Below are 11,896 nucleotides of genomic sequence, written 5' to 3'. Positions count from 1 at the left end.
ATCGTGCCTCACAGGTTTAATAGAATTCTATGACCAGGCAACAAAAATTAGGCAAGAAAGAGAAGGGTGGGCAGACTGCATTTTCTTGGACTGTTAGAAAACCTTTGATATGGTACCTCATAAAAGGCTGTTACAAAAGTTAGAGCAACAAGCAGGGGTAAAAGATAAGGTGCTCCAGTGGATAACGGAGTACGTAAGCAACAGGAAACAGCGAGTAATTTTGGGAGGCGGGAGTCATCAGAGTAGCGAGATGTCACCAGCGGAGTCCCACAGGGCTCTGTACTTGGACCCATCCTGTTTTTAATATATGTAAACGATCTTTAAGAGGGTACAGAGTCATTCCTCTCAATGTTTGCTGATGATGCATAAATTATGAGAAGGATCAAGACAGATAAACATAGACAGAGACTACAGGATGACCTGAATAAACTGGAGGAATGGTCTATTAAATGGCTACTGAAGTTCAATTCAGGAAAGTGTAAAGTAATGAAATAAGGCGAAGGGAACAGAAGGCTGAATACAATGTACCATCTGGAAGGTGATATCCTGCAAGAGTCAAATAGAGAAAGAGATCTGGGGTTGATATCACACCGAACCGGTCCCTAGAGGCCCACATCAAAAGGATATCATCAGCGGCATATGCTAGACTGACCAACATAAGAACTGCCTATAGAAACTTGTGTAAAGAATCGTTCAGGACCCTGTATACCACTTATGTAAGACCAATCCTGGAGTATGCAGCTCCAGCCTGGCGTCCATACCTAGTTAAACACAAGACGAAGTTAGAAAATATTCAGAGGTATGCCTCCAGACTGGTCCCGAAACTGAGAGATATGAGCTACGAGGAAAGGCTAAGGGAGCTGAACCTCACATTCCTTAAAAACAGAAGAGTAAGGGGGATACATGATAACCACCTACAAAATTCTCAGGGGAAATTGACAGAGTGGACAAAGAAAAACTCTTTAGCACGGGTGGAACACGAACAAGGGGACACAGGTAGAAACTTAGTACCCAGATGAGCCACAGAGACATTTGAAAGAATTTTTTCATTGTCAGAGTAATTTACAAATACATTAAGTAGTGATGTGGTGGAGGCTGACTCCATACACAGTTTCAAATGTAGATATAATAGAGCCCAATAGGCTCAGGAATATGTACACCAGTTGATAGACAATTGAGAGGCGGGACAACGGAGCCAGAACTCAACCCCCGCAAGCACAACTAGGTTAATACAACTAGGTGAATACACACACACAAACACACACACACACAACGTAAGGATTTTAAAAGCACATGGGACCACTAAAAATTACAAAATAAGCTACAGAAGGGCCATTCAATGCAGACCGTATTTACGTCTCACAGAACTCATTCATGTGTTTAACTTCCGGTCACAACACAACCAGACAACCCAAACAGAAAACACAACCAAACAACTCTCCTGCACCCAACACTGCCGGGTGGATAAATATTGGGCAGAAGGCTTGCTTCATTCTAGAGTGTCAGATCCCCACTCCCATCTTGGTATTATGTACCGAGAAGAGACGGTAGACAATCTCCAGTGTTGCGGTAATCATAGAGAGATTCACCATCATCATGATCTACCGTATGAAAGTCCGGTTTTGGGAGGAAGCCAGATTCACCAGGCCCCAATTACTCAATAAATTGTTGACATCACGAATGCCAAATACGTGAGAGTACTGAACATGCTGCTTGCCCAGAACAACCTAACTAAAATGTCGGTCCCAGCGGACCTATTTCAACCTCAAAACGCTGCTTCAACTCAAACAGACCAGACTCCAACATTATCAGCAACCGAAGCAATGTCAATAACGCCTTCCCAGGAGGCAGACCTAACACCGGTGTTAGCAACATTAGCGACCCAGGCTACAACCTCCACCCAGCCCACCTCCACCCCAGACCAGTCAACCCAACATCCAATGGAAACCTTAACACCTGCCACCAGCAGACATGTGAGACAGGCGAAAAGGAAAAAAAGACGCCAGCAGGTAGAATCGGAACCAGATTTACAACCAGAGCTAACAGGTGATCCAACCGAAATCTGACAGGTGATTACATACGTAGTATCAGACTTTGACCTAAACCCAAGCAGCTCAAGCAGGAGTAATCCCAATTTTGGGATGTTCCTCCATGATGAGGACATTTTGAACGGCAACAGCAGTACAAGAATAGTCATCGCTTTAGAATGCAACCGGATCATCACACTCACCAAAAACAACCCTGCCTTTCCTCACCCAATGTTTGTCCACCACGAGACCGTTGAACAATATGTAGACCTCACCACTCTGAAGAGAGAATACATCAACCTGAAATTAAATTTGAAGGAAGGACAATTACCCTTCGACGACAAATAGGAAGACCCGATAGGAACTCCAATACCACGGTTGTCATCAGGCAAGTACATGCGAATACCTCCCTACCAAGGCACCGCCGAGCAACAGTGAACTTACCTCTCACCATCTCAATAGGGAAGACGCCTTCTCCAAGCCAGACAGAACACCTCCACTGAACCAGGCCAACACCAAACCGCTAAATCCAAAAATATATCCCAAGTCACGGTGGACAGGGCACGGAACTTTCAAGCCCCCTCTCTCCACACAAGCCCCCTCTCTCCACACAAGCCCCCTCTCTCCACACAAGCCCCCTCTCTCCACACAAGCCCCCTCTCTCCACACAAGCCCCCTCTCTCCACATAAAATCCTCTTCCATGAATTTCACCTTCCCACCCTTCTTCCTCCCAAAATCCCTTCCAAATTCTCAAAACCCAAAAAATCAACCTCCGGTTGACACAAGCCAGTGATTTCCCGTCCACTACGCGACCCGCAATTTGATAATTCCTACGGTTTATCTTGAGATTATCTTGAGATGATTTCGGGGCTTTAGTGTCCCCGCGGCCCGGTCCTCGACCAGGCCTCCACCCTCAGGAAGCAGCCCGTGACAGCTGACTAACACGCAGGTACCTATTTTACTGCTAGGTAACAGGGGCATAGGGTGAAAGAAACTCTGCCCATTGTTTCTCGCCGGCGCCTGGGATCGAACCCAGGACCACAGGATCACAAGTCCAGCGTGCTGTCCGCTCGGCCGACCGGCTCCCAGCCGAACGGCTGTTGTTTGTCATATATTCTCGGTGCTAGTCTGTACAAAAGTTCCAAGTAATACAGGCAATGGTGAGTCCTTTTTCCTACGGGTAATTCCATATATTACCCGTAGATTTATGGAATTAGTTCCATAAATCTACGACCGTCTGTCCCAATCAGTCTTTACCAAAGTCATTACTAAATCTAAAACAATGTGGAGACTGATAACAGAGAGAAGCTGATAAACGATAGGGACCAATTGATAACATTAAGGGACAGTTGTAGAGAACAATAAGGAAGTGTGTGAGAGATGACTGCGGGGGTTGACACCAGGGGGCGCTGCTGGTCCCTGAAGGAAGGCAGCCAGCAGACGAAGCTGGATACTAAGCACCCATATTAACCCTGAAGTACTAAGGAATGTGAGGGTTGTGAAGGTAAGGAACAAAGCTTCTATACCTTCACAACCTTCATCTTCATAACAAGACTGAGGTAATGGAGGCCAGCTTATGGCATTGATTCTAAGGAAAACACAATTCAAGTTTAAAACTAGGAACCCAGGCGTTGAACCTCAACCCTCCAGAAAGCGGATTAAAATGAACCCACGTGAGCACTAGGGAGACTTACCTGGCGTCCCATCATCCTGTTGTGGATGGTACACTAGTGTGATGGCTACCTTCCTACCTTCCTCAACCATCCTCAACCTCTCTACAACCTTCCTCAATCATCCTATAACCTTCCTACAACCATCCTCAACCTTCCTCAACCATCCTCAACCTTTCTACAACCATCCTCAACCTTCCTCAACCATCCTCAACCTTTCTACAACCTTCCTCAATCATCCTATAACCTTCCTACAACCATCCTCAACCTTCCTCAACCATCCTCAACCTTTCTACAACCTTCCTTAATCTTCCTATAACCTTCCTACAACCATCCTCAACCTTCCTACAACCATCCTCAACCTTTCTACAACCTTCTTTCAACATTCCTACAACGTTCCTCAACCTTCCTCAACCATCCATATCCTTCCTCAACCATCCTCAACCATCCTCAACCTTCCTCAATCATTCTCAACCTTCCTCAACCTTTGTCGGAAAATCCGACACCATTTAATAATATTACATACAGGCAGATAATATTGCTGCCATTGTATACACAAGTTAACCCATAGAAAAAGTAGCTTGTAGTGGAATTTTCCGTCAATAGAAAACGGGATATCATAGCCACATACTATTATAAATTCACCACCTATTGTGTTGGAATTATTCTTAAATACATTAGTCTTTGGACTTTTACCATCATAAAAACATCTCATTTTAATTAACCTAATTATTAGTATCAAAATAAAGTAAATGTGACCCTTCTATCAGTTACTGATATCTGGACAAAGTAGGCCAGTAGCGTCAGTGAGGGAGTGGTCAGCCATTGTTGTTAGACCAGAGTCGTGGAGTAAACAGCTCCTATAAATTCTCTTGGACGAAGTGTTATGGAAACCAAAGGTTTTCCATCATCAACACGCTGTCATCAACCACAAGGGAAGTGTTTTTCCGAAATTCGTTTATCTAATCATTTTTGGCCATTAATGTTAGGTAGAAATTGGGCGAACCGGTGAGAACACAAATGATCGACTCAAAAAAGGTAATTAAGCCTTGGTCCTTATTTTATCTAATATACAGTGTTTTCTCTGATATAGCTGTCATATATTAGGATTCTGGCTTTACAGCTAGCGCCCTTTGACAGGAACAAGAAGAGGAAGCAATCTTGGTATATCAGTTACTGGGTGATGGAAGAAGCCTCAAATGAGGATAATTTGGTATCTACATCCTAATTATACCTGGTGGACTAAGCCTGCTGTATAATAAGATAAGGAACCTCCTTAATGTATACTAATATATGTAGTTTAATACTGTAGTTTGATTGACTGCATATATATAAATTCAATATAAACCCCCCTAATGTGTATGGATCGATTTGTGAGATTATTGCAGAAATACAGTCCACTTAACATCATACAAATTGCTATCGAAATATATAAATTAATGTAAATATAAATTCTATATAAATTTATATAAATTAAATTAATATAAAACTCACAGGTCGGTTCCCACAACCTTCTTCAACCATCCTCAACCTTCGTCAACCTTCCTCAACCATCCTCAACCATTCTCAACCTACGTCAACCTTCCTCAACCATCCTCAACCATCCTCAACCTTCCTCAACCTTCCACTACCATACTCAACCATCCTCAACCATCCTCAACCTTCCTCCAACCTTGCTACAACTTTCCTCAACCATTCTCAATCTTCCTCAACCTTCCTCAATCTTCCTACAACCTTCTTACAACCTTCCTACAACCTTCCTCAACCATCCTCAACTTTCCCCAACCTTCCTCAACCATCCTCAACCTTCCTCCAACCTTGCTACAACCATCCTCAATCTTCCTCAACCATCCTCAATCTTCCTACAACCTTCTTACAACCTTCCTACAACTTTCCTCAACCATCCTCAACCTTCCTCAACCATCCTCACCTTTCCCCTACCTTCCTCAACTTTCCTACAACCTTCCTACAACCTTCCCACCATCACCCTGTTTTCTTGCTGGATAATTTATATATATTTTTAAAACGTGGTATTACATTTTTTCATTTGAAAGTATTTACATTTTCCTTATAAAGATTTTTTTTTAATTTTAACTTACACAATTTTTTAAATATTTTTAAAGTAGACAAATATTGTTTTCTTTTGTAGGTTGTAATACTCTTTCCATGTTGTTGTGTTTTCTAAACACACGACCATTCTAATAGGGTTAGAAATATGTGTGTTTTCTAAATACACATATGTTCATTTATAAAACAATTGTGTTCATTTGAAAGTTTTGAATTTCTCATTCTCTCTCTCTCTCTCTCTCTCTCTCTCTCTCTCTCTCTCTTTCTCTGTCTCTCTCTCTCTGTCTCTCTCTCTCTCTCTCTTTCTCTCTCTCTCTCTCTCTGTCTCTCTCTCTCTCTCTCTCTCTCTCTCTCTCTCTCTCTCTCTCTCTCTCTCTCTCTCTCTCTCTCTCTCTCTCTCTCTCTCTCTCTCTCTCTCTCTCTCACTCTCTCTCTCTCTCTCACTCTCTCACTCTCTCACTCTCTCTCACTTTCTCTCTCTCTCTCTCTCTCTCTATCTCTCTCTCTCTCTCTCTCTCTCTCTTTCTCTCTCTCTCTCTCTCTCTCTCTCTCTCTCTCTCTCTCTCTCTCTCTCTCTTTCTCTCCTCATCACTTTAGAGCGAGTGGGAACAATTGTTATGACATGGAGGAGGATCTAGACACAGGGAGAGAGAGAGAGAAATAAGAAAGGAGGTTAAAGCGGCGTGTACTGTACCCTGGGACAAGGTGGTCCATTAAGCCGAACTTGAACACAACAGAAGAACTCGTGGCCGGGGGCTGGCCCGGGGACTGGCCTAGGACTGGTCTGGGGGCTGGCCCGGGGGCTGGCCCGGGGACTGGCCCAGGACTGGTCTGGGGGCTGGCCCAGGGCTGGCCCAAGACTGGTCTGGGAGCTGGCACAGGGCTGGCCCGGGGGCTGGCCCAGGACTGGTCAGGGGGCTGGCACAGGGCTGGCCCGGGGGCTGGCCCAGGACTGGTCTGGGGGCTGGCACAGGGCTGGCCCGGGGTCTGGCTCAGGACTGGTCCAGGGGCTGGCCCAGGGCTGGCCGGGGGCTGGCCGGGGGCTGGCCGGGGGCTGGCCGTAGAGTGAGATAGAATTATTGCCAGAATTATCCTAAATGGTTATGACTCGCTTGTTGGTGGTCTAGCAGCCACGTGGAGGGAGCGGAGGAGAAAGGAAGGGGGATGGAGGAGGAAGGAAGGGGGATGGAGGAAGTGAGGGAGGGATGATGCTAACGAGCTAGGGAAGGAGAGACAGGAGGGAAGGTAAAGGGAGGGAGGGAGGAGGGTGTATGGTAAGAGGGAGAAACATGTAGACATCGAGGTAGAGTAGCTTACAGATTGTGAGGGAGAGATTTTGGAACACTGATCGAAAGTTTGGTCCAGTGACCTAGAGATTGGTCCAGTGACCTAGAGATTGGTCCAGTGACCTAAACATTGGTTCAGTGACCTAGAGGTTGGTCCAGTGACCTGGAGATTGGGCCAGTGACCTAGAGGTTGGTCCAGTGACCGGGAGGTTGGTCCAGTGACCTAGAGATTGGTCCACTGACCTAGAGATTGGACCAGTGACCTTGAGATTGGTCCAGTGACCTAGAGATTGGTCCAGTGATCTAGAGATTGGTCCAGTGACCTAGAGGTTGGTCCAGTGACCTAGATATTGGTCCAGTGACCTAGAGGTTGGTCCAGTGACCTAGAGGTAGGTCCAGTGACCTAGAGAATTGGTCCTGTGACCTAGAGATTGGTCCAGTGACCTAGAGGTTGGTCCAGTGACCTAGAGATTAGTCCAGTGACCTAGAGGTTGGTCCAGTGACCTAGAGGTTGGTCCAGTGACCTAGATATTGGTCCAGTGACCTAGAGGTTGGTCCAGTGACCTAGAGGTAGGTCCAGTGACCTAGAGAATTGGTCCTGTGACCTAGAGATTGGTCCAGTGACCTAGAGGTTGGTCCAGTGACCTAGAGATTAGTCCAGTGACCTAGAGGTTGGTCCAGTGACCTAGAGGTTGGTCCAGTGACCTAGAGATTGGTCCAGTAACCTAGAGATTGGTCCAGTGACCTAGAGGTTGGTCCAGTGACCTAGAGATTAGTCCAGTGACCTAGAGATTAGTCCAGTGACCTACAGGTTGGTTCAGTAACCAGGAGGTTTGTCCAGTGACCTAGAGATTGGTCCAGTAACCTAGAAATTGGTCCAGTGACCTAGAGATTGATCCAGTAATCTAGAGATTGGTCCAGTGACCTAGAGGTTGGTCCAGTGACCTAGAGATTGGTCCAGTGACCTAGAGGTTGGTCCAGTGACCAAGAGATTAGTTGAGTGACCTAGAAATTGGTCCAATGACCTAGAGATTGGTCCAGTAACCTAGAGATTGGTCTATTAATTTTTCAGGGATATTCCTGCGCGGGCCCTAAGCCTCTGGCTGGCCCACTAAGTGTTGCTTGTTTCTGTTTTACTTGGGCGGAGGATGAGTATTTATGACTCGAATGGTCGCTTCAGTAAGATTTTGCCATATGTGTTTAACAACTTCTTCTGCTCTGTTGAATCTAAGTTGAAATCTTAATATTGGTCTAGTGACCTAGAGATTGATCCAGTGACCAAGAGATTGGTCCAGTGACCTAGAGATTGATCCAGTGACCAGGAGATTGGTCCAGTGCCCTTGAGATTAGTCAAGTGACCTAGAGGTTGGTCCAGTGACCTAGAGGTTGGTCCAGTGACCTGGAGGTTGGTCCAGTGACCTGGAGGTTGGTCCAGTGACCTGGAGGTTGGCCCAGTGACCTAGAAGTTGGTCCAGTGACCTAGAGATTGGTCCAGTAACCTGGAGATTGGTCCAGTGACCTAGAGATTGGTCCAGTGCCCTTGAGATTAGTCAAGTGACCTAGAGGTTGGTCCAGTGACCTAGAGGTTGGTCCAGTGACCCGGAGGTTGGTCTAGTGACCTGGAGGTTGGTCCAGTGACCTGGAGGTTGGTCCAGTGACCTAGAAGTTGGTCCAGTGACCTAGAGATTGGTCCAGTGACCTGGAGGTTGGCCCAGTGACCTAGAGATTGGTCCAATGATTTAGAGATTGGTCCAGTGGCCTGGAAAATGATCCAGTGACCTAGAGGTTGGTCCAGTGACCTAGAGATTAGTCCAGTGACCTAGAGGTTGGTCCAGCGACCTAGAGGTTGGTCCAGCGACCTAGAGGTTGGTCCAGTGACCTAAACATTGGTTCAGTGACCTAGAGGTTGGTCTAGTGACCTGGAGGTTGGTCCAGTGACCTAGAGATTGGTCCAGTGACCTGGAGACTGGACCAGTGACCTAGAGATTGGTCCAATGACCTAGAGATTGTTCCAGTGACCTAGAGATTGGACCAGTGACCTAGAGGTTGGTCCAGTCACCTAGAGATTGGTCCTGTAACCTAGAGATTGGTCCAGTGGCCTAGAGATTGGTTCAGTGACCTAGAGATTAGTCCAGTGACCAAGAGGTTAGTCCAGTGACCTAGAGATTGGTACAGTGACCCAGAGATTGGTCCTGTGATTTAGAGATGGGTCCAGTGACCTAGAGGTTGGTCCAGTGACTTGGAGGTTGGTCCAGTGACCTAGAGGTTGGTCCAGTGACCTAGTGGTTGGTTCAGTGACCTAGAGATTGGTCTAGTGACCTAGAGACTGGTCCAGTGACCTTGAGGTTGGTCCAGTGACCTAGAGGTTGGTCCAGTGACCTGGAAAATGATCGAGTGACCTAGAGGTTGGTCCAGTGACCTAGAGGTTGGTTCAGTGACCTAGAGATTGATCTAGTGACCTAGAGACTGGTCCAGTGACCTTGAGGTTGGTCCAGTGACCTAGTGGTTGGTCCAGTGACCTTGAGGTTGGTGCAGTGACCTAGAGGTTGGTTCAGAGACCTAGAGATTGGTCCAATGACCTAGAGATTGGTCCAGTGACCTAGGGACTGGTCCAGTGACCTTGAGGTTGGTCCAGTGACCTAGTGGTTGGTCCAGTGACCTAGAGGTTGGTCCAGTGACCTAGAGATTGGTCCTGTAACCTAGAGATTGGTCCAGTGGCCTAGAGGTTGGTTCAGTGACCTAGAGATTAGTCCAGTGACCTAGAGATTAGTCCAGTGACCTAGAGATTAGTCTAGTGACCTAGAGATTGGTCCAGTGACCTAGAGGTCGGTCCAATGACCTAGAGGTTGGTCCAGTGACCTAGAGATTAGATTAGTCCAGTGACCTAGAGATTGGCCCAGTGGCCTAGAGGTTGGTTCAGTGACCTAGAGATTAGTCCAGTGACCTAGAGATTGGTTCAGTGACCTAGAGATTGGTCCAGTGACCTAGAGGTTGGTCCAGTGACCTAGAGATTAGTCCAGTGACAATAGAGATGGGTCCAGTGACCTAGATTTAGGTCCAGTAACCTAGGGATTGGTCCAGAGACCTAGAGATTGGTCCAGTGACCTAGAGATTGGTCCAGTGCCCTAGAGGTTGGTCCAGTGACCTAGAGGTTGGTCCAGTGACCTAGAGATTGATCCTGTGACCTAGAGATTGTTCCATTGATTTAGAAATTGGTCCAGTGACCTAGACGTTGATCCAGTGACCTGGAGGTTGGTCCAGTGACCTAGAGGTTGGTCCAGTGACCTAGAGGTTGGTCCAGTGACCTAGAGAATTGGTCCTGTGACCTAGAGATTGGTCCAGTGACCTAGAGGTTGGTCCAGTGATCTAGAGATTGGTTCAGTAACCTAGAAATTGGTCCAGTGACCTAGAGATTGATCCAGTGACCTAGAGGTTGGTCCAGTGACCTAGAGATTGGTCCAGTAACCTAGAGATTGGTCTAGTGACCTAGAGGTTGGTGCAGTGACCTAGAGATTGATCCAGTGACCAAGAGATTGGTCCAGTGCCCTTGAGGTTGGTCCAGTGACCCGGAGGTTGGTCCAGTGACCTAGAAGTTGGCCCAGTGACTTAGAGATTGGTCCAGTGACCCAGAGATTGGTCCTGTGATTTAGAGAATGATCCAGTGACCTAGAGGTTGGTCCAGTGACCTAGTGGTTGGTCCAGTGACCTTGAGGTTGGTCCTGTGATTTAGAGAATGATCCAGTGACCTAGAGATTGGTCCAGTGACCAAGAGATTAGTCCAGTGACCTAGAGATTGGTCCAGTGACCTAGAGGTTGGTTCAGTAACATAGAAGTTGGTCCAGTGACCTAGAGGTTGGTTCAGTGACCTAGCGATTGGTCCAGTGACCTAGAGATTGGTCCAGTGACCTAGAGGTTGGTCGAGGTGACCTAGAGATTGGTCCAGAGACCTAGAGACTGGTCCACTGACCTTGAGTTTGGTCCAGTGACCTAGAGGTTGGTCCAGTGACCTAGAGGTTGGTCCAGTGACCTAGAGAGTGGTCCAGTGACCTAGAGATTGGTCCAGTGACCTAGAGGTTGGTCCAGTGACCTAAAGGGTGGTCCCGTGACCTAGAGGTTGGTCCAGTGACCTAGAGATTGGTCCAGGGACCTAGTGGTTGGTCCAGTGACCTAGAGATTGGTCCAGTGGCCTAGAGGTTGGTCCAGTGACCTAGAGGTTGGTCCAGTGACCTAAAGGGTGGTCCCGTGACCTAGAGGTTGGTCCAGTGACCTAGAGGTTGGTCCAGTGACCTAGTGGTTGGTCCAGTGACCTAGTGGGTGGTCCCGTGACCTAGAGGTTGGTTCAGTGACCTAATGGTTGGTCCAGTGACCTAGTGGGTGGTCCCGTGACCTAGAGGGTGGTCCAGTGACCTAGAGGTTGGTCCAGTGACCTAGTGGGTGGTCCAGTGACCTAGAGGTTGGTCCAGTGACCTAGTGGGTGGTCCAGTGACCTAGTGGTTGGTCCACTGAAAGCATTTTATATAATTGTTTCCTGGAGTTAATATCACACAGTGTGTGGCTCAGTTGTTGTGCTTATAATCTTCTGTCACTGAATGTGTCTCTTAATCCTGATAACACTGTTGACTATATTCACCCTAGAAAATATGCGCAGGTCTCTTTGCATTATACCCCCATCAGTGTAAAACAAATGTATAACACTGAAATTATGAGATGTATAACATTAGAAGCTATTGACAGTCATCTTCAAAATCTCAAACCAACTGAATCCTATGCCTTTACTGATGGCTTTGTGCAGTTAGGCACTTGTAGAACAGGTTGTGCATGTGCAGTGTATAAAGGAAATGAAAT

Source organism: Procambarus clarkii, chromosome 56 (genome assembly GCF_040958095.1).
Source record: "Procambarus clarkii isolate CNS0578487 chromosome 56, FALCON_Pclarkii_2.0, whole genome shotgun sequence".
NCBI lineage: Eukaryota > Metazoa > Arthropoda > Malacostraca > Decapoda > Cambaridae > Procambarus > Procambarus clarkii.
Note: the sequence above shows the minus strand (reverse complement) of the source record.